This window comes from Canis lupus, chromosome 31 (assembly GCF_011100685.1).
Source record: "Canis lupus familiaris isolate Mischka breed German Shepherd chromosome 31, alternate assembly UU_Cfam_GSD_1.0, whole genome shotgun sequence".
Classification (NCBI taxonomy): Eukaryota; Metazoa; Chordata; class Mammalia; order Carnivora; family Canidae; genus Canis; species Canis lupus.
Genome location: NC_049252.1, coordinates 13,490,263 through 13,508,986, shown reverse-complemented (window position 1 = coordinate 13,508,986; position 18,724 = coordinate 13,490,263). Strand labels below are relative to the sequence as shown.

Genomic DNA, 18,724 nt, shown 5'->3' with positions numbered 1-18,724 from the left:
AAGATTTCAAATTTGGCCTTAGATATGCAAATTCATTTATCATTAAATTGGAAATGTTTACTAAAAGACAAGCGCTCATAGTCACTTTATATTCCAGAGTATTACTAATTCCTTTTATGATTTTAAACACTTCATTCTTCTAGTTCAATATACAAACTATGGAATATGTTGAAATTATCCAGTTAATTTACACACAAGATCGGTGTTCTAAGGTACATAAATTGGGTTGTCAGACCTAGATCCAAAAACTGGAATGTTTTATGTATACTATTTCTTCATTCGCTTAATGGTCTCCTTTTGTTTATTTTGTTACTATATTAAAGGTGTATGTTATAAATATCAATCAGTATTTGAAACTCAAGTTAAAATTAGCACTATTCGTCATCCTGTCAGGCTAAAAAGAAAGCAACACCAAAAAAACAACACCAGATACACACATACTCACAAAATAAAAAATAAGCCCTTTGTTATAGAGCAGTCCTCAGGAAACTAAAGAAGTAGAAAGTTGAAAAACAGCTTTCAAAAGAACAATTTTCAATAATATGCTCCTCTCCATGTACCAAGGCATGGATTTCAAGGAGCACAGTTACTGTTATGCATGGCTGTGTATACATGTGTACCATCCCTATCAATTGAGGCTGAGCATTGAAAAAATTTTATCCAAAATAACAATATACAGAGAGCAGTCATATCTAAGGATTAACTAGTACTTTAAAAAGTTAACTTAAAATGAATATCTATATATATGGATCAAATTTTCATGCAAATGGGAGGGAAGCTTGATTAAACCTCAATTTTTAAAATGTTAATAGAAATAATGCAGATAGGTTTATTTTAGCTGCTATGTTTCCTTAAATTAGGTTATAATTATAACTTATGCCACAACTTTAAAGTGAATAAAGCAGTGGATGTTGTGTGTATTTTTCTTAAACAATTCTATGAAAAGCATGCCCCCAAACCCTTTATGTTTGCCTTTTAGCAAAGGAAGAAGGTCATATTTGTAAAAGCCTTTCAGGGGACCATTATTCTTCCTAAGGGCATTGTTTTCCTCATGCCTTTTGATAATGTTAATGATAACGATGATGATGACAAAGAGGATGAAGATAATAGTACTGACAGGAAACTCACTATATTGTTTGAAAGATTCTACTCATATTCTATTCTTTTGAGAGAATTAAATAAATTATAAATCAAACATCATGGTATTCAAATCATTCTATTTAAAAGCGCCTACTGGAGGGACACCTGGGTGGCTTAGTCGGTTGAGCTTCTAACTCTTGGTTTCGGCTCAGGTCATGATCCAAGGGTCCTAGAATCAAGTCCCACCTTGTGTGTGTGTGTGTGGGGGGGGTCCTGGCTCAGCGGGGAGCCTGCTTCTCCTTTTCCTCCCCACTTAGGCTCTCTCTTGCTATCTCTGTGGCTATCTACCTCTGTCTCTTTCTCTCATAAGCAAATAAAATATTTAAAAAAATTAAAAACAAAATAAAAGCACCTACTGGATACAAGTCCACTTTTCTCAAGTCCTATGATAAGTATTTAACTATTTTCTATTTTTCTCTCTGGCTATTATTTGCACAGCAAAGTGAATTCTTAAAAATCTAAATCAGTTCATATCTCTGATCAATAACCTCTGATGGATGGCTTTCTAGTTGACTTAGAAAAAAGTTCCAATATTCTGAACATGGCCAAGAAGAGCTTGCATGGTCTTGCCCCATTGTATTGGCCACTTTGGTATTGCTCAGATATGCCATGTACACTCTCCTTGGAAACTTGACTTAGCTTCTTCCCTCTGCCTGGATGTGCTTTCCTAGATAATAGTACATAGCAATTCTCTTCTCAGATGCTACTAACTCAGAAAAGTCTTCCCCAACCAAAAATAGATGATACCCTTCCCCTAGTTTCCCACTCAACTTACTTTTTCTCCACATTATTCATCACTTTCAAAAATAGTGTGATTGTTTTTATTTGTTTGGTTGTTGGTTAATGTCTACTCTTCCTCTGGCCCCATCACTACCACAAGAATGTAAGAATCATACTTGTTAGGACTTGTGTTCACTATATAACTCTACTGCTTAGAAAATTATCTAGCATATAGTAAATGTTCAATAAATAGTGGGAGATAGTGAAGCATTCTTGAATTGAATCAATTATTGAATCATTCTTGTCAATTTTCTCTTCACACATCAGCTAGTCTAAAACTCCCCGATCCACAATGTTAACTCCTAATGTAGGCTCGATGCTATGAATACATATTCACACACCATATCCTCACACAGAGACTTAAAAGCTTGTTAATTTGAAAACCTTTTTAAAAGCATTATCTGGCTTTGTCATACTGTTGTGATAGGATTTAAATTTTATAAAATAAAAACATTCTATGGTCAAAAGTCAGATGCACCTATCAGTATGGAAGATATATCAATATAATATATAGAATATATAAATATATAATACATATAATATCAGTATAAATGTAATATACTTAAATAATGAAATATTATTATACTTTATATAAAAATACATATATAGCTTTCTGATGATCAATGCCATTGTAAACAAAATTGCTTAATGTTGTCATTAAGTAATGTTATTTACCCTCAAATATGATTTTACTGTTTATTTTCCTTGAATTATGTTCATTTGTAAAAGTCTATGGCTTAATTTATTTTTGCTCCTTCATGCTGCCTAATCTTAAAAGAGAATCTTGAATATTTTAACCACCGATGGTAGTACAATAGCAAATTCATCCTTTAACTCATTCCTTTCTCCAGAAACACATAATTTTATAATACGATTCTTTTTTTTCATCAAATATGATGTCTGAAGAATGCAACCATCACATCATAGCAAAGCGGCACATATACTACAATAAAGAACAGATATTTTTGGAAATGGATAACAACACATCACAGACCAGTACAAGAACTCATGTTTACTGAATTACTATTCACTTCACAAATCTTGATGTCTGTTCTAACATAGGCCTTAGTGTCATTTTCATGACTATCAGAGCTGGAGCGAAAATACCGCTGAGATTTACCATTCATGGCAATATGGGTACTTTCTAATTTATGGCTGTGATAGAAAAAGGACAGTGAACATTCAGATTTTTATTTTCTTTAATTAAAAGTTAGTGTGCACATTATGGAATATTATGCATATTAGCCTGAAGGGATAGCTATGAAAAACAAGCTGAAGAGCTATGTTCCTGGTATTTTGTTAATAAAAACAAACATCAAAACCAAAAATGTCTCTTTCTGACAAAAGAGATGTAAAAATATGCATCTGTGCTCTCTGAGGTTGGAGAAAGTCCCTTGAATGATGTAGAGGGGCACATAGCACACTTGGACACCGCCTACCTCAGGGAAGGGCATGGAGACAAGAGGAGGAAAAGGTGAATAAGTTTCTCTTTATGTGAGTCTGTTTTGAGTTTTCCAACTTATTGCTTTTATAATGATATATCTACATAATTACATATATTTAAATATTTATAAATACTCACATAATTTACTTACATGTACTTACATAATTTATTTAAATATATCCTATATTATTATATGCTTATATGACATATAATTGCATATCTATAAAGTATGTAATGATACATTACTATTTAGCCATTTAATTTCTATGTGTGTGTGTGGGAGTGCACACACATGTATATTTAAATTCACCAGTTGTTTTGAATTTCACATTATTTTTCTGTGTTTTATTACTGAGGCTTTGTTATGTGCATTTTTGTATCAGCTGTCTTTGGGTAGAAATGTTATAATCAGGAAAGCATATTTTAATGTCAGGAGAGGAAGTAAATCTGTTGCATTAAAACAATACTTTATAAAATATTGCTTAATAATTTGACCAGAACAGATATTTTAAATTATTCTAATGAATAATGACTAAAGGTAAGATGTTCTCTGGTCCATCGTATAGGATGTATGTTCTTCAGAAGAAAACATATGGCTGATTGAAATGACTTATTATAAATATGAAACATTATAATTCATGGTTTAAAAGAGCAATGGCAATTTATATTATAAATATAAATGTAAGTGTATTACTAACAGGAATCATCTAACTCTAGAAAGGAAAGAAGGGTTCCTATCATACCTATCTCATTTGTTGTAATAAGTAGATCTTCAGACTACAAAAGTTTAAATCCAACATAAACATTAATTATTTCCAGCACAGCAAAAGGAACAATATAATATATTGTTATATATTAATATAATATTGTTGCTGTAAAAACACTAAGTTTATAAGCCTTTACACCAAAAGGAAAGATCGTTTCAGGGAAAAAGGATATTGAATTAGAAGGGAAATACTTTGTTGACTTTTTGCAAAAATAGGACTATACTATAGAGTGCCAAATCCAAAAATTATTGACTAGCAGAGTTAGTTAAAAATATTTTGGTTTCACATAAAAATATACCTTGAGGTCTAAGGGTTTTTGCTCACGTTCTATGCCCTATACCAGTGTACAAAATTAGAAGGGAAAAAATTGCCAAATATGCTGTCATGTGCTTTAGTTCAACATTAAATGATATGTCTTTCAAATGGTTAAGACTTACTGTTATTTCTGAGTCCTCTCTTTACAATGCCATTTTAATGATCAATAACCTGAAAGGAAAAGAAATTAATCAAGATGTGGTCATCATTAAAAATTTCCTTAAACTTTGCTAAAAGAGTAGAACTTTAATGTTTTTACAATAAGAAAAAAATAAATATGTGAGGTGATAGATGTTTTAATTAACGATGTGTGTGGGGGGAATCCTTTCAAACACTATATGTATATCAAATCATCACAATGTACATTTTAAATCTCTTACAATTTCATATGTTAATTATACCTCCATAAAGCTGAAGTTTATTTTTTTCATAAAGCTGAAGTTTAAAGAGAAATTCTGAACTAACACATATCCAAAATATTCATTTTACATTATTCAAAAAGAAATCTTAAAACAAAAACATCCTCATTAAAATGAGATGCCTAAAGGATTTAAGTATTTCACTTTAAATTCTGTCACCTGGAAACACTTTTCCTATAATAAAAATAGTTATTCTCTTGGATTCCCTAAAAGTCATTGCACAATAATAGGATCACTAATATCAATAAATTACTTTGCTAGGAATAATCAATCCAATCTGCTGTAGTTGTGCTTTCTAAGTTTGGAAAAATCTGACCTCCAAAAATCAAAATTCACAGGAGTCAAAATTAATAAAAATATTAAAACAGTTAAAATCAAGTTCATATAAATTAACTATGAGGGTTCTTGTTATTGTTTATAAAATATTATAATTTTAGAGACAAAGGTTGTCATATGGGTGAAGATGTGAAATACCACCAATTAATTTTTTTATCTGTAAGTTTATAAACATTATTTTTTGAATCAGAGGGGTTATTAGTGGGATCCTTTTTTAAAATAGTTTTATTTTAAAATGCTAATATTAAAATATATCATCATAAATTACATCTAATGTCTAAAATTTTAATATTTAAGAAACTATTCCAGGTTTTTAAGAAATATTATTAAATCAGTCATTTTATATGCTTTACATACCTTTAATCTCCTTACCAATCTAATTTGCTGTCAAAGGCATTCAGAAGTTAATTTATATAAAACAGTAACTAAAAGAATTTAAAATGAGGTGAAGATTTGGGGAAACACATGCTGATTGATGAGGTTTTACAAATTATATTCCAACTCTGTGAGAGAGAATCTACAAATATTAACAAAATGATTGAAGGGCTGGTCCAGTTTTTCAAACAACAGAATATTCATGTAGGCTGTAGAAAGAATGTTTTCCTTCATTGACCTAGTTCATTCACAGTTGGCAAAATACTTGGAAACTAAACCATTAAGGAAGGCTAGTATCCTTTCCAGACCATGAAAATGAAGAAAGAGGACAGCAGAATCTAAACTTGTAACCCAAAGTTTCAAGATTTTCCTTTTAGACTGATATAGTTTTTTTTGGTTGTTTACAAAAACTCTAAACAATATATAAATAGTTCAATAATATATTTTTTTGTTTAATAAGTACAGATGGTTATGGATCTATTTAATACTGAAGTGAACTACAGAAATATAGAGAACTTTACAACGTCTGAAGTAAACTACTAAAAATCAAGTACTATCACATTTGGATTTGTGAAGTAAACTAATATAAGTTTCTGGTCCGTTTTACATTTTTTACACTCGTAGTAGAGTATAAAGGTAAATAAACAAAGATCCATAATTAATTCTGTTAGTGGATTTAATTTAGTTCAAAATGCTCCAGTAGGTACAGTATAAAGTATATTATTTTAAATTAAGAAAAAATTAAGATTTGAAGAAATTCGGGCAGCCTGAGTGGCCTAGCAATTTAGCGCCACCTTCAGCCCAGGACGTGATCCTGGAGACCTGGGATCGAGTCCCACGGCGGTCTCCCTGCATGGAGCCTGCTTCTCCCTCTGCCTGTGTCTCTGCCTCTCTCTCTCCCTCTCGCTCTGTGTCTCTCATGAATAAAAAAATACAGTCTTTACAAAATATATATTTGAAGAAATTCTAGTCAAGGATTCATTCTCTAGGTTGGTTAGGATCTCAAGTTTCTTAATCAATAGTTTGAACTCCAGGAGCAACTAAGGCAAATGCTTTGGATTTCCAAATATTGATCTGTGAAATTATACATGGGGTAGGGGGTTGATAATTTTTAAAGAATGTAACAGTTCTTCATTGATGAGACAAGTGGGCTCCAAGATACATGATTGGCTAGAATACTGGGCAATCATCTCCTCCTTCAGAGTACAACATGTACAATTCCTATTTAAAGTCCAAGAGGACTTTGACACGTGACATCTTTGACACTTTAGATGTGGATTTCTATTTAATTTGTCATCCACCCCCCCAGTGAAGAAGGTGGCTCCTTTGCCTGGTACTACTGGAAGGCTCATCGCTCCTGCCACCAAAATACTGCTGTGTTTGTTCAACAATGCACCCTACTTACAAGGTGCTAGATGGCATGCTGAAAAGGACAGAAAACATAGGCTACCCCCAGATTATTGAAATGAGCTGTTTGAAGGATTTTGTAACTGATTGTCAGTAAAAGTTAGCATGTTTGCAGAAATTGGTCTGTAACTTACTTGGGGGTTTGGTATTTTTTGAACAAACTATCTAGTAGTAAAGTTGTAAGAGAAGAGACATAGTACCTACCTATCTTTTATTGTCAAAGATGAAAGCATTGAAAAAAATCCCTGACCACTGTTGAAAAAACAAATTAGTTTAGGTCAGTTCCAGTCTATTTTACTAGAAAATAACTTAAGTCCAGTTTTTCTAGAGAAAATAGGTTGTGCTACAGTAATCACCAATTGCCAACCTAGTGGCTTAAAATTACAGAGGTGTATTTCTCACTCATGCTAAATGTCTGTTACAGACTGGTAGAGGAGCTCTGCTAATCATACTAACTCAGGTAAATAGAAAAACAAGGTAGCCTCCATCTCAATTGTGGAGAAAGATACAAGAAGATGAAGGGACACTGATGTTTAAATGTTCTGGCCCCAAGTACAATACTTATTGGTCTCAACTCCTTTAACTGGCCCACTTAAATCACAAATCACAAGGAAATACGATAGTATTCTGTTTTTGCTCAGTACAGGGAAAATCAGAAATATTTAGCAAACTTTTAAAAGTACCAGAGCAATTCAATGTCTAAAATTGAAACTGAGGTGCACCTGGGTGGTGCAGTCAGTTAAGCATCTGCCTTTGGCTCAGGTCATGATCCCAGGGTCCTGGGATGGAGCCCCTAAATTAGGTTCTCTGCTCCGCAGCAGGGAGCCTGCTTCTCCCTCTCCCTCTGCCTGCCACTCCCCTGCTTGTGCTCATTCTCTCTTTCTCTCTCTCTCTGTCAAATAAATAAATAATTTTTTAAAAAATAAAAGATAAAATAAAATTGTAACTGAATTTTTGTTTGACTATATCCTAAAGTTGCAGTATATCCTAAAATGATACTTTTTGCAAGAAAAAAAATGGATGGTTAAACTTGACTTTGCTATTGAGTTCCTTAACTAATGACCAGAATCTTTATGACGGAAATAAATTCTATTCTAATCCAAGCAATCTAGAATATGGGTAGGCAGGTTTAATTATATAAATGATAAAAACAGTCATTAAATTTTTTTGCAAAGGGCAATTCTTAAAAGGGATAAAAATACTACAGATTTATACACTGTAGCACGAGTGGCTGAATCTTTATAATCTTTATGTGCATACTAGTGACAATGAGTGTTACAATGCAGATTCTTGGAACATGGGCTAATATTACTATTTAATAGGTCTAGTATTTAAATTCAGAATTCTACATTTTAAAATACACCCATTCAAAAAAATTTTAAATGATAAATAAGTAAAATAAAATAAAATAAAATAAAATAAAATAAACCCATTCAATTCTGATGCAGGCAGTTCTGGATCCTGGAACCAGAATTTAAGAAATAATGGGTAGAGCTAACTAGTTCCAAGAAGCAAAAAGCATAAGTATGAAATAGAATTGGGGAAGAGCAAGTAGGGCTTCAATCAATTCATGTCATATGAATTTACTTAGTTGCCTAAATTATATTATAAAACAATGTAATAAGCGAACATCTGACTCAGCAGTCTCAAGAAGATGAAATAGCCATGCATTGACATTGCTTCTCTGATGTTGCATGAAAATTTTGAAAAACTGATAAGCGATTAATCACCAGTTAAATTATGAAGAATAGGGGCATACCATTCTTTTTATAGACAATTCCCAAAGTGATATTTCTAGTCCAGACTCCTCTCCTGATTGATAGACTCAAACATCCAACTTTCTACAGGATATCTCCATTTGGACAAATCTAAGAGACATCTCAATCTTCATATATCAGAACCAGATTCTTGACACTTGCCTCCCAAACTGCTCCTCCTGAAGCCATTTCCATCTCAATCAATGACAACTATTTTTTCAATTACTCAGGTCAAGAACCTAGAAGCCATCTTTGATGCATCATCATTTTCACAACCATTTCTTAATCAGTCAGCAAAACTCCTCAGTGATTTCTATGGAGATGCCTTCCAGAATCTGACTTTTCGTATCATCTCCTTCACTACCATGCTTGTCTTATATCTAAGCCACCATCATCCCTCACTTGAACTGTTGTAATAACCTCTTATTGTTCTCCTCCAAGATGCCCTGGTAAATGTTTATTGACAACTTTATTTATAAACAATAAGTATTTATACTATTATGCAAGAAAGAAAGAAAACGAAGGAAGAAGAGGAGGAGGGATAAAGGAAAGAAGGAAAATAAGCAAGGACAAAATGAAAAAGGGGCAGAGAGGGAGAGAGACAGAGGAAAGAAATCCCTGATTTACAGCTTTTGCAGACTTCTATGGTATAAACATTCCCATCATGACTAATTTAAAGTGACATGATTATGTGTCCTGGAAGAGATGAGCACAGTGATTTTGGGGAGCCAGAGAGTGAGTTCTTCCTTCTTTCTCACAGGTTCTCCCTTCTTTCCCTCTTCCCAGTTGTTCTTCTTCACCATAAGATAGGAAGAGTGATCTAAGTTTGATGACATCATTCCTCAACCCAAAGCCTTCCAAACTCACCATTTCATTCAGAGTAAAATCTCAGATCTTAACACAGACTCTGAAGCCTGTCTTACAGTGCCTCAGGCCACCCTGTACTCTGTGGTCCCATCACCTCCTACTCTTGCATGGCTCCTTGCCCTCCAGTCACCCGGGTGAAGGTCCTCCTCACTTGACCAAGCATGCCCCCACTTCAGGGCCTTTGCTTTCAGTTCTCTCTGCTTGAAATACTTTTTCCTTAGATATGCCCTTTCTCTGAAATACTTTTCCTTAGATATGCCCTTTTTCCTTAGATATGCCCTTTCCCTATGTCCTCTGGTCTTTGAACAAATAGCATCTAAGCAGGGTACCCTGCCCAGAATATCTAACATAAAATGGCATAACAGCCTCTCGTCTCTAATCTTTCAGCTTGTTTTATTCTTTATAGCACCTTTTACCACCTGATGTTTATGTGTTTATGTTTATGTGTATAATAATATCTATATCAATATTTATTACTGTCTGTTTCCTTAAGGGCACACACATCAGTTCAGTTCCTATTTCCCTATCCCCAGTTTCAATGACATTGTCTGTCACATAATGAACTAATAAAATCATATTGACTAAAGAGATACACAACATACAAGCAAATAAATGAAGGTAATTTTAGTAATCAAAAATGCCATAAAACAAATAAAAGAGGATGGCGAGTGATCCATGAGGGGTTCAGTAGCCAGTGGGTTGTGGCTATCTCAAGAGATGATATTGAAACTAAAGTTAGAATGACATTATAATTAGTACAGCCTGCACATAAAAGTTTATTACAGCATAAAATAGTAGAAGCGGCTTTGTGAATGATTTTGGGGTTTCAAAAAGGAATGGGTAAAAGAAACTGATTGTTGGATGTGTTCTCAAAAAGTGTATACTGAGCTTCAAAACGATGGAGTATATAGTACTTCATTTAAAGGAGAAGGAAAAAGTGGCAGACAAGATCACCCCCTCTAATGTCCCACCCTGAAAGGGGGACAGGGAGGGATAGAAATAATCGAGGGAAGTCTTTTTAAAAAAATATTTATTCATTTATTTATTTGAGAAAGAGAGAGAGAGAGAGAGAGAGATGGAGAGAAAGCATGAGTGGGAAGGGCAGAGAGAGAGCAACAGAGAATCTCAAGCAGACTCTATGCTGAGCCTGGAGCCCAACATGGTGCTCGATCTCACAGCCCTGAGATCATGACCCTGAGATCATGACCTGGGCTGAAACCAAGAATTGGACACTTAACTAACTGAGCCACCACCCAGGCACCCACGGTGGAGTTCTTATAGTTGGACAGACTTTCATGCTTTCAAGGTTTATGGTTTTCAAATTTATTTGCCATATTTATCTCTCACAATGACTTTGAACATAGGAAGAGTTTATTATTCCCATAAGAAAAAGTGCCTAAGGCTCACAGACGTGAATGCCTTCTCAAAGGTCGACAAGCTAGCAATTTACTGAACAAGGTTTACCTAGCAGCCAGGTGTCATCACATAGTCCATTATATTGTGCCAAGTATGTATTCCACCTTGATAAAAACTGCAAAATTGGAAGTCACCAATCTGCTCTATCTGAACTCAATTCTTAGAGTGGATTTGTGTTCAAATCCCAATTGACTTGAATTAAAGGTTGACTTTGAATGCATGGCAGAAAGGCCAACAGCAACCTTCAGAGATTCCTCTATGCCCCTTCCATTGAGCACAGACTTCCGTAGCTGGCATCCAAAGCCATCACAGTATGATTCCAATATGAATTTCCACCTTCCCTTCATATATTCCTTAAGAAAAGTTTTAAAATCTTTTTGACCATAACTGATCCCTTGCCCAAGTCACTCATCAAGAATGCAAGCAAAGAGAAGACAAGGCATGATTTGTTCTACTTGTAACATCCATTTTTTTTTCCTTCCTCCCCTCTCCTCCTGTCACAATTTAGTCATCTTTAAAAAGTTTTTGCAAAGCCTTCAAACCAGCTCTATTTTTTACTTTTCAAGCATTCTTCAAAGTCTGATGACACCAGTCATATCCTGCCTGGTACTACAATTACTTGAGAAATTGTGAAATATCCCATTCCATAAGTAGGATATAACTGATGGGATAAAAGGATTGTCTTTTCTCTAATTTCTTCAATTTTATATTCATTTTGCAGAGAATTTGCCATATTGTGGGGAGTCAGTGAATATTTGTAGAATTGGATAAAACTGATTTTAAAAATGTAAACTTCAGATTAATGATTCCAATACTCTTTTGAAGGCAGAAGGAAAGATAATGAGAGGTTACAGAGCAGAGTGAGATCAATAGAAGAAATTATTTGAGAGAATGAAGAAAAGTAGAAGTAAAAGAAGCCAATCATATTTTCAGAAGTTGGCACCATGCATGGCACACAGTAGCTACTCAAGAAATACCTGTTGAATGAATAAATTAACGGTTGAACAAAAAGTGGGTAAATGAGGACACAGAACTATTGAAAGATAACATTAAAGCCGGGTCCATCATTTCAAGCTAAATGGGCAAACACCAACAGAAATTAGGGCACAAGATATACTATTCAAAGGATAAGAGGAAATAGCTATCTGTATTATCCCCTCTTGTGCTTTTTTGTTAGAAAGTATTTTCTTAATTAATTTAATTTAAACCACAGAACAGTTCCGTGAAAAGGCAAGGGAAATATGATTCCACTCATTTAATAGGTAAGGAAAAAGATCAAGAGGAAAATGTCTCTAGGTCAAGATCAGAATCAAGGGCAAAGTCAGAACTTGAACTCCTTAGTTCTTTAGTCTTTGACATTCTAACTGTGCTCCACAGACAGCAGCATATGTCACCCCTGAGGTCTCATCAGAAACGCAAATCTCCCACTCTATCCCAGATGCCTGAATCAGACTATGAATACTAACAATATCTCTAGATGATATGAAGCATCAAAATTAACTGTTTACCTGATACAAAACCGGATACAAATCTGTCTGCTTTCATAGGCAGATGAATAGATAGAGCATGGTATATGATATACACCATGATATGATACCATATATGACACCACATATATAACATATGTATGAAATATATATATGTACATATGCACCCACATATATTGCTATGTATATAGTAATAGAAGAAACATCATATAGATATGTTACTTTTATTTAATAATATTGACTATTATTCATATACATATGATTTAGGTAAGATATATGATAATAAATATAAATTAGAAAGGAATATAGTTTAGGCCAATGGATATACCCCTTAAAGAAAAGAAATATTTAAAGGAACAAGCTTCTTTTTAATTAAAGCAAAACTGAGCAGTGTGTTGGACATATTAAAGATTCAATCATGTCTTTGAGGAAAAAAAAGAATGGGAACATAAATACAGCAATATATTTACAATATAGCAAGCACAATAGTTGGCATCCATCTATAAAAATAAAATGCTGACAGATGTTAACCTCAGAGAGTTCTTACACATACACACACTCATACACACAAAAAACAAAACAACTAAGTAGAATGGATATCATGCTCAACAAAAATAGCAGGATTGTGACACACAAATTAAGGGAAATTGCTTTTGGTGACCTTTCATTAGTAATAATAAACAATAATTTTTGGAAACCAAGGCAATAATGGATCTAAACATGGCTTATTATAAACATATATATCTCATACTTTAGATAAAAGAATGAGCAGAGGTAGGAAGTTCATTTCCCCTTTCAGAAGGGTGAGAGACTGTTTTTACTTTGCATTTTTTTAAGGTTCAGACAAAACATTTCTTAAAAAGTAGTTGAAAGTTCAGAGCCAAATTTAATAGTCAGTCGCTACAGCTCCCTACTGTGAAGATTCCCGCATATATTTTTCAATTTGTCCACTGCCATCTACTTTTATTATTTTTTTTAACTTAGTAAAATGTAAACAGATGGGAAGAGAAAGTGAGTGGGTAAGAAAGACAGAAGGGTAGGAAACAAAGCTGTTGCAGAGAGAAGGAAATATTTCACAAAAGAGAGGATAGTTGAGCTAGGTCTAGAAAGACTAACTTTTCCAGAGACAAATTTAAAAGAACTTTTGTGTTATCAAAAGGCAAGAGAGCTTCTTAAAAAAACATTTAAAAAAGACTATTTTCGTTTCTAAAGTTGAAAAACATTACTCAGCTATTAGAAATGATGAATACCCACCATTTGCTTCTATGTGGATGGAACTGGAGGGTATTATGCTGAGTGAAGTAAGTCATTTGGAGGACAATCATTATATGGTTTCACTCATACAAGGAATATAAAAAATAGTGAAAGGGATTATAGAGGAAAGGAGAGAAAATGAGGGGAAATATCAGAGAGGGTGACAAAATATGAGAGACTCCTAACTCTGGGAAACGAACAAGGGGTAGTGGAAAGGGAGGCAAGTGACGGGCACTGAGGGGGGCACTTGATGGGATGAGCACTGGGTGTTATACTCTATGTTGGTAAATCGAACTCCAATAAAAAATATACATTAAAAAGTTGAAATACAAGAGTACTTATAAATGTATAAATATAGTGCTTATAAATTATCTATCAAAAATCAAAAGTGTTTTCATTTAAAGACCTTACATCAAATAGTCACATAAGATCCTTCATGTGCAAATATTTTGCATTAATATTATTTTTCAAAATTCTGAAGTACTCTTTGAAAGAAAGAAGAGTTTCAAGTTATGTGGCATAGGAAGGAGAATTTTCCAGGACTACAATTATGTATTACGTTCAAGATCGTTGATATAATGACAAAGTAAAACCTCTTACAACTTTTGATTGGCTTTAGAGTTCTCAGAAGCATAATATTAGTATGTTCAAATATTTTTCCAACTATTAGAAACATCTTATTCAAGGAATATTCAAACACGTGTGTCACACATATACACAACACAATGTTGTCTAAGTTGAATGCTTGTGACAATTTACATTGGGTTTAGAACTGATTATGTTTATCTTATGAAAATCGTGAAGTATTCTTTGAGAATTTTTATTTTATGTGAACTGCTTCCCTGCATTCATAAATAGGGTATACAGCTAGTTTCTATAATTTATCTGTCTTCACTTTTTCCTTAGGTCTATACTAAGAATCATGTCCATGCCATCTTGACTATACTGTTCATAATTGTAGATATGGAACTCTCTGTGATGTACCAACACCTATTATGTGCTGAGTCAAATACAGAAAGTATATGAGATTTTGGGATTAGACTTGGAGAATTCTTGGATTTGTAATGTGTATATTAAGGTAGATAAAGTTATATTTGAATGGTTTTCTCTCATGATGACAGTACATTTAAGCTGGTCTTTCTTCTCACACTTGACTATGAGCTCCAAAAACGGCAGAGGTCATGTATTAATCATGTTTGGAACTTCAAAGTATTTTTGGACACAATATTTGTACTAAAAATAGACAGATTAATGAACTAATTTGAGGGCCATATAAGCTGAAGTGCAGTGTTTGAGGTGCAAACATGTGATCAGGAAGGTATATTAGAATCATAATATAATTAGAAACGTAAGTCATCCCATGTATTGTCACAAACTAGATCACAGACGTACTTGAAAGCATGTCACTATAGAACTCATTTCTTCAAGCAAAAAGGCCAAGAAATAACCCATTCATGGATAATTATAATTTACTTATATAAATATATTTATATGAATTTATTATATGTTCATATAAATATAAAATATATTTTAGATATTTCAAATATATATTTATACATAAATATAAATATATAATTTTAATATATAAAATTTACATTTATATAATTATAAATATGTATATTTTATCTATAAAATAAATTTATTATCTCACTAAATATTTATTCTTATAATCCACTGATATTTAGAGATTTTACCTATAACCCACCCAAAGTAATTTGGTAAGTAAAAGATCAAATGGTAATTAAGCACCATGTCTGTCAAAAGTGTGTATTTCAGTTTTTCCACTTAGATTTTTCATCTTTGCTTTCCTCATAATAATCTCATCCAAGAGGTCAAGCGGGCTAATACTACTGATAAAATGTCTAAAATTAGATGAGATGCAATTCCAAAGTATAAATTACTTCAAAAATACCTCATCTTGATTTTTTAAAAATTCACGGGTAATGAAGTGAGTAGAAGTTGGAGACCCATTTAAAAGAAATCTGGAGGGACGCCTGGGTGGCTCAGTGGTTGAGCGTCTGCCTTCGATTCAGGTCAGGTCATGATCCTGGGGTCCTGGGACTGAGTCTTGCATCGGGCTCCCCACGGGGAGCCTGCTTCTCCCTCTGCCTATGTCTTTGCCTCTCTCTGTGTCTCTCATGAATAAATAAATAAAGTCTTTTAAAAAATAAAAGATGTCTGGAGATTTCCAGAACCCTGTTGTCACTCACTTAAAAATTAATTGACAATTATGTACCAGAGTAAATAAATATTTTGTTAGAAAGGAGATAAAGGAATAATCATAGATGTTTATTCAGGTAAATTAAAAAAGTCAGAAAGATAAATTATTTGACTTCCTGATGTAAAAGCTAAATATTTAAGGAAAATTTAGAACATCCAGTATTTTCCACAGCTGTCCTGTCTTTTGTCTAATCTACATAATTTAAATAGTTTTGTATTTTAGACAGGTTGATGAATAGAACACTTCTAAACTTATTGACCTGTTAGTAGTTATGATTTACCTACAAAGATGGATTCAGAGGGGAAATTAGGCAGCAGTGTGCTTGTGGATGTTTAATGACAGCTTCTAAGAAAAAGGAAAAAAAGGCCCTGATTTGCAGTACTTGCAGATTTCTATGGTGCAAGTACTCTTGGTATAGCTGATTTCAAGCAAAGAGGAAGATATCTCTTTAAGATGAAATTTAGAAAGGAATTATTACAATTAGCTCAGCCAAGCTGGTTTTAGCCAGCATCAGCATATCACTGAAATTAGGCCATATTAAATTAATAAATATTTTACGGGGAAGTTGGATTAAATATATACATACATATAAGTCAATAAGTATTCATGAAAAAATTAAATAACTTTGGAAAATATACCCCTCTTAGGGATACAATATATGCATTAGTTTTTTGATTGCATTCCAGAAAGTATTGCATATAAGCAATCCATCTAACCTTGTTTAATATAGCATCTCTCTCATATGTATTGGATTCCAGGACTTTTTTTTTTTTTTTCTGTCCCAGAAAGCAAAGTAACATCTTTTAGAATAATAGTGCTTTTAAGAATCTCATTTTGGGAATGTGGCTCTGGCTATACACTTCTAGTCTCACTGGACACATAGCAGGCATTCGTAATCATAGGTTACTGACAAAAAGTACTCATTTGTATAGATAGATCATAACAAAAAAGGTGAAAAGAAATATATGAGTAAGTAGAGGAAATTCTTTCCTGTGTTTTATGAAACTGGATTATTTTTAGATAATTGTTTCATTAGTGCTAGAGAGATATTTTATTGAGCATCTACTATATTCAAAGCACTAGTAAATTTCATTATTCTTATTTTAAATGATCCTTCAGGTAAGGAAAATCTAGTATTTTTTTATTTTGCAGTAAGGAAGGCAAAATGCATTATTTATTCTAAAATTTAATTCTCAGAAATATTTAAATCCAATACATATTGTCATATGAGTGGAGTTTTTCTTGCAAACTACATGTAGTATGTATATAATACTGAGCTATATACTTCAGAGATAGAGAATCTTTTTTTTTTTTAAGGAAAGAAGCTGTCATTTCTCTCCTAAATACTCAGTATGAAGTGTCCTATCTGCATATTAATGTGTTAAAATAATAGCGTTTTAATAACTATCAATCTGATTCTATGACAATGGCTCCAAGTGTTTACATATATCCACATTTAGCAAGTTAGAGTAATTTATGTTCACACATAAATATTCATAAAACTGAGTATGTTTTGAAAAACAAAAGAGCAAGGCTAATGGCTAAATGTTAACTGGAAAAAAAAAATCCAGCTATCTATTTTGCAATAGATTTCATGGAATAGTCTCATTTTTTAACTACAATTTACAAATTATCATGCAATATGTAAACCTTAGTGCATTTGCTATTGTTTTGTTTTCCTTTGGAGAATTGACAGGTAGATTTTTCCACTGAAGAAATAACTGGCACTTGACCTTTGCCAGCAAGTATGATCTGTTGTTATATCAAAGAAACTCTGATGTTGAATTCTCTTAGCAGTAAGTAAATTATTTTTTAAAAAAACTAGAACATTCGTTTAGATAATATGTTCATTACTTATAACAGTGTATGAATTACTATAGTAAAATAGTGACACCAGAGTAGTTCACTTTTTTTACCCCAAACGCTTTTCTCACCATCCATGCATAGAAATTAATGTATCTCAACACACTGAAAGAAATAAAACCTCATGCATATGTTTAGCCATGAACCTAGCTCAAAACACGGCATCAGTATGGAGGAACATGACAAAACATTATCTTCTGATTTCTCAGTTGAGAGCATTAAATTGTGGCTATCATGGTCACCAACACTTAATTGCCTTTGTAAAGCTCCAACATAATTTTCCTTCAAGGTGAGTATTTAAAATGAATCTCCATACCACCAGACATATAGTGCTCATTTTTAGTAATATACAAAGCTTCTGAAAAATAAGTTTAAGGAAAGGTGTTTTATCCCTTGATCTTTGGAGCATTCCTTTCTTTTTCAACTCTTAACAATATATTTGCAAACAAAAATTACTCAAAAGATAGATTGCATGGAAGATCTATAGTTAACTGTATATCACGAAGGTAACAAACATGAGTTCTTCCAATATTTAGTTATGGTACATTGTTAGAGGGATGTCTTATCTATGTTAATTACACATATATCTGCATTTTGTGTAGCTAATATAGTAGAACTATCCTCAATAATACAGAATTTGCTCTTTTTATATCTGTCAACTTTTTATTCAAATAGATCAGCTGTTAGTATGTCACATCACAGGATCCAACTTAATAACTAAATATCTCACAGAAAGGGGAAAAAACTTTTTTATTTGAATTTATAGATTCACTGATGTAGCAAGCCACAGAATAAAATATAAATGCATGAATCAGAAACAGAACTATTGTCGGAGGCCAATGGTTTTGATGTAGATTTGAATTTTGAATATTTCAA

At 33.0% G+C, this 18,724-nt stretch overlaps 1 long non-coding RNA gene across 2 annotated transcripts in view; it reads right to left on the bottom strand.

The window, feature by feature from the left end:
* LOC119867042 overlaps positions 1–18,724 on the bottom strand; it is a 134,989-nt gene that overhangs the window by 5,913 nt on the left and 110,352 nt on the right. For both annotated transcript variants that reach the window (XR_005382150.1, XR_005382151.1), the window contains one exon: positions 4,569–4,617. This is a non-coding gene — a long non-coding RNA (uncharacterized LOC119867042). The remainder of the gene's footprint in view (positions 1–4,568; positions 4,618–18,724) is intronic.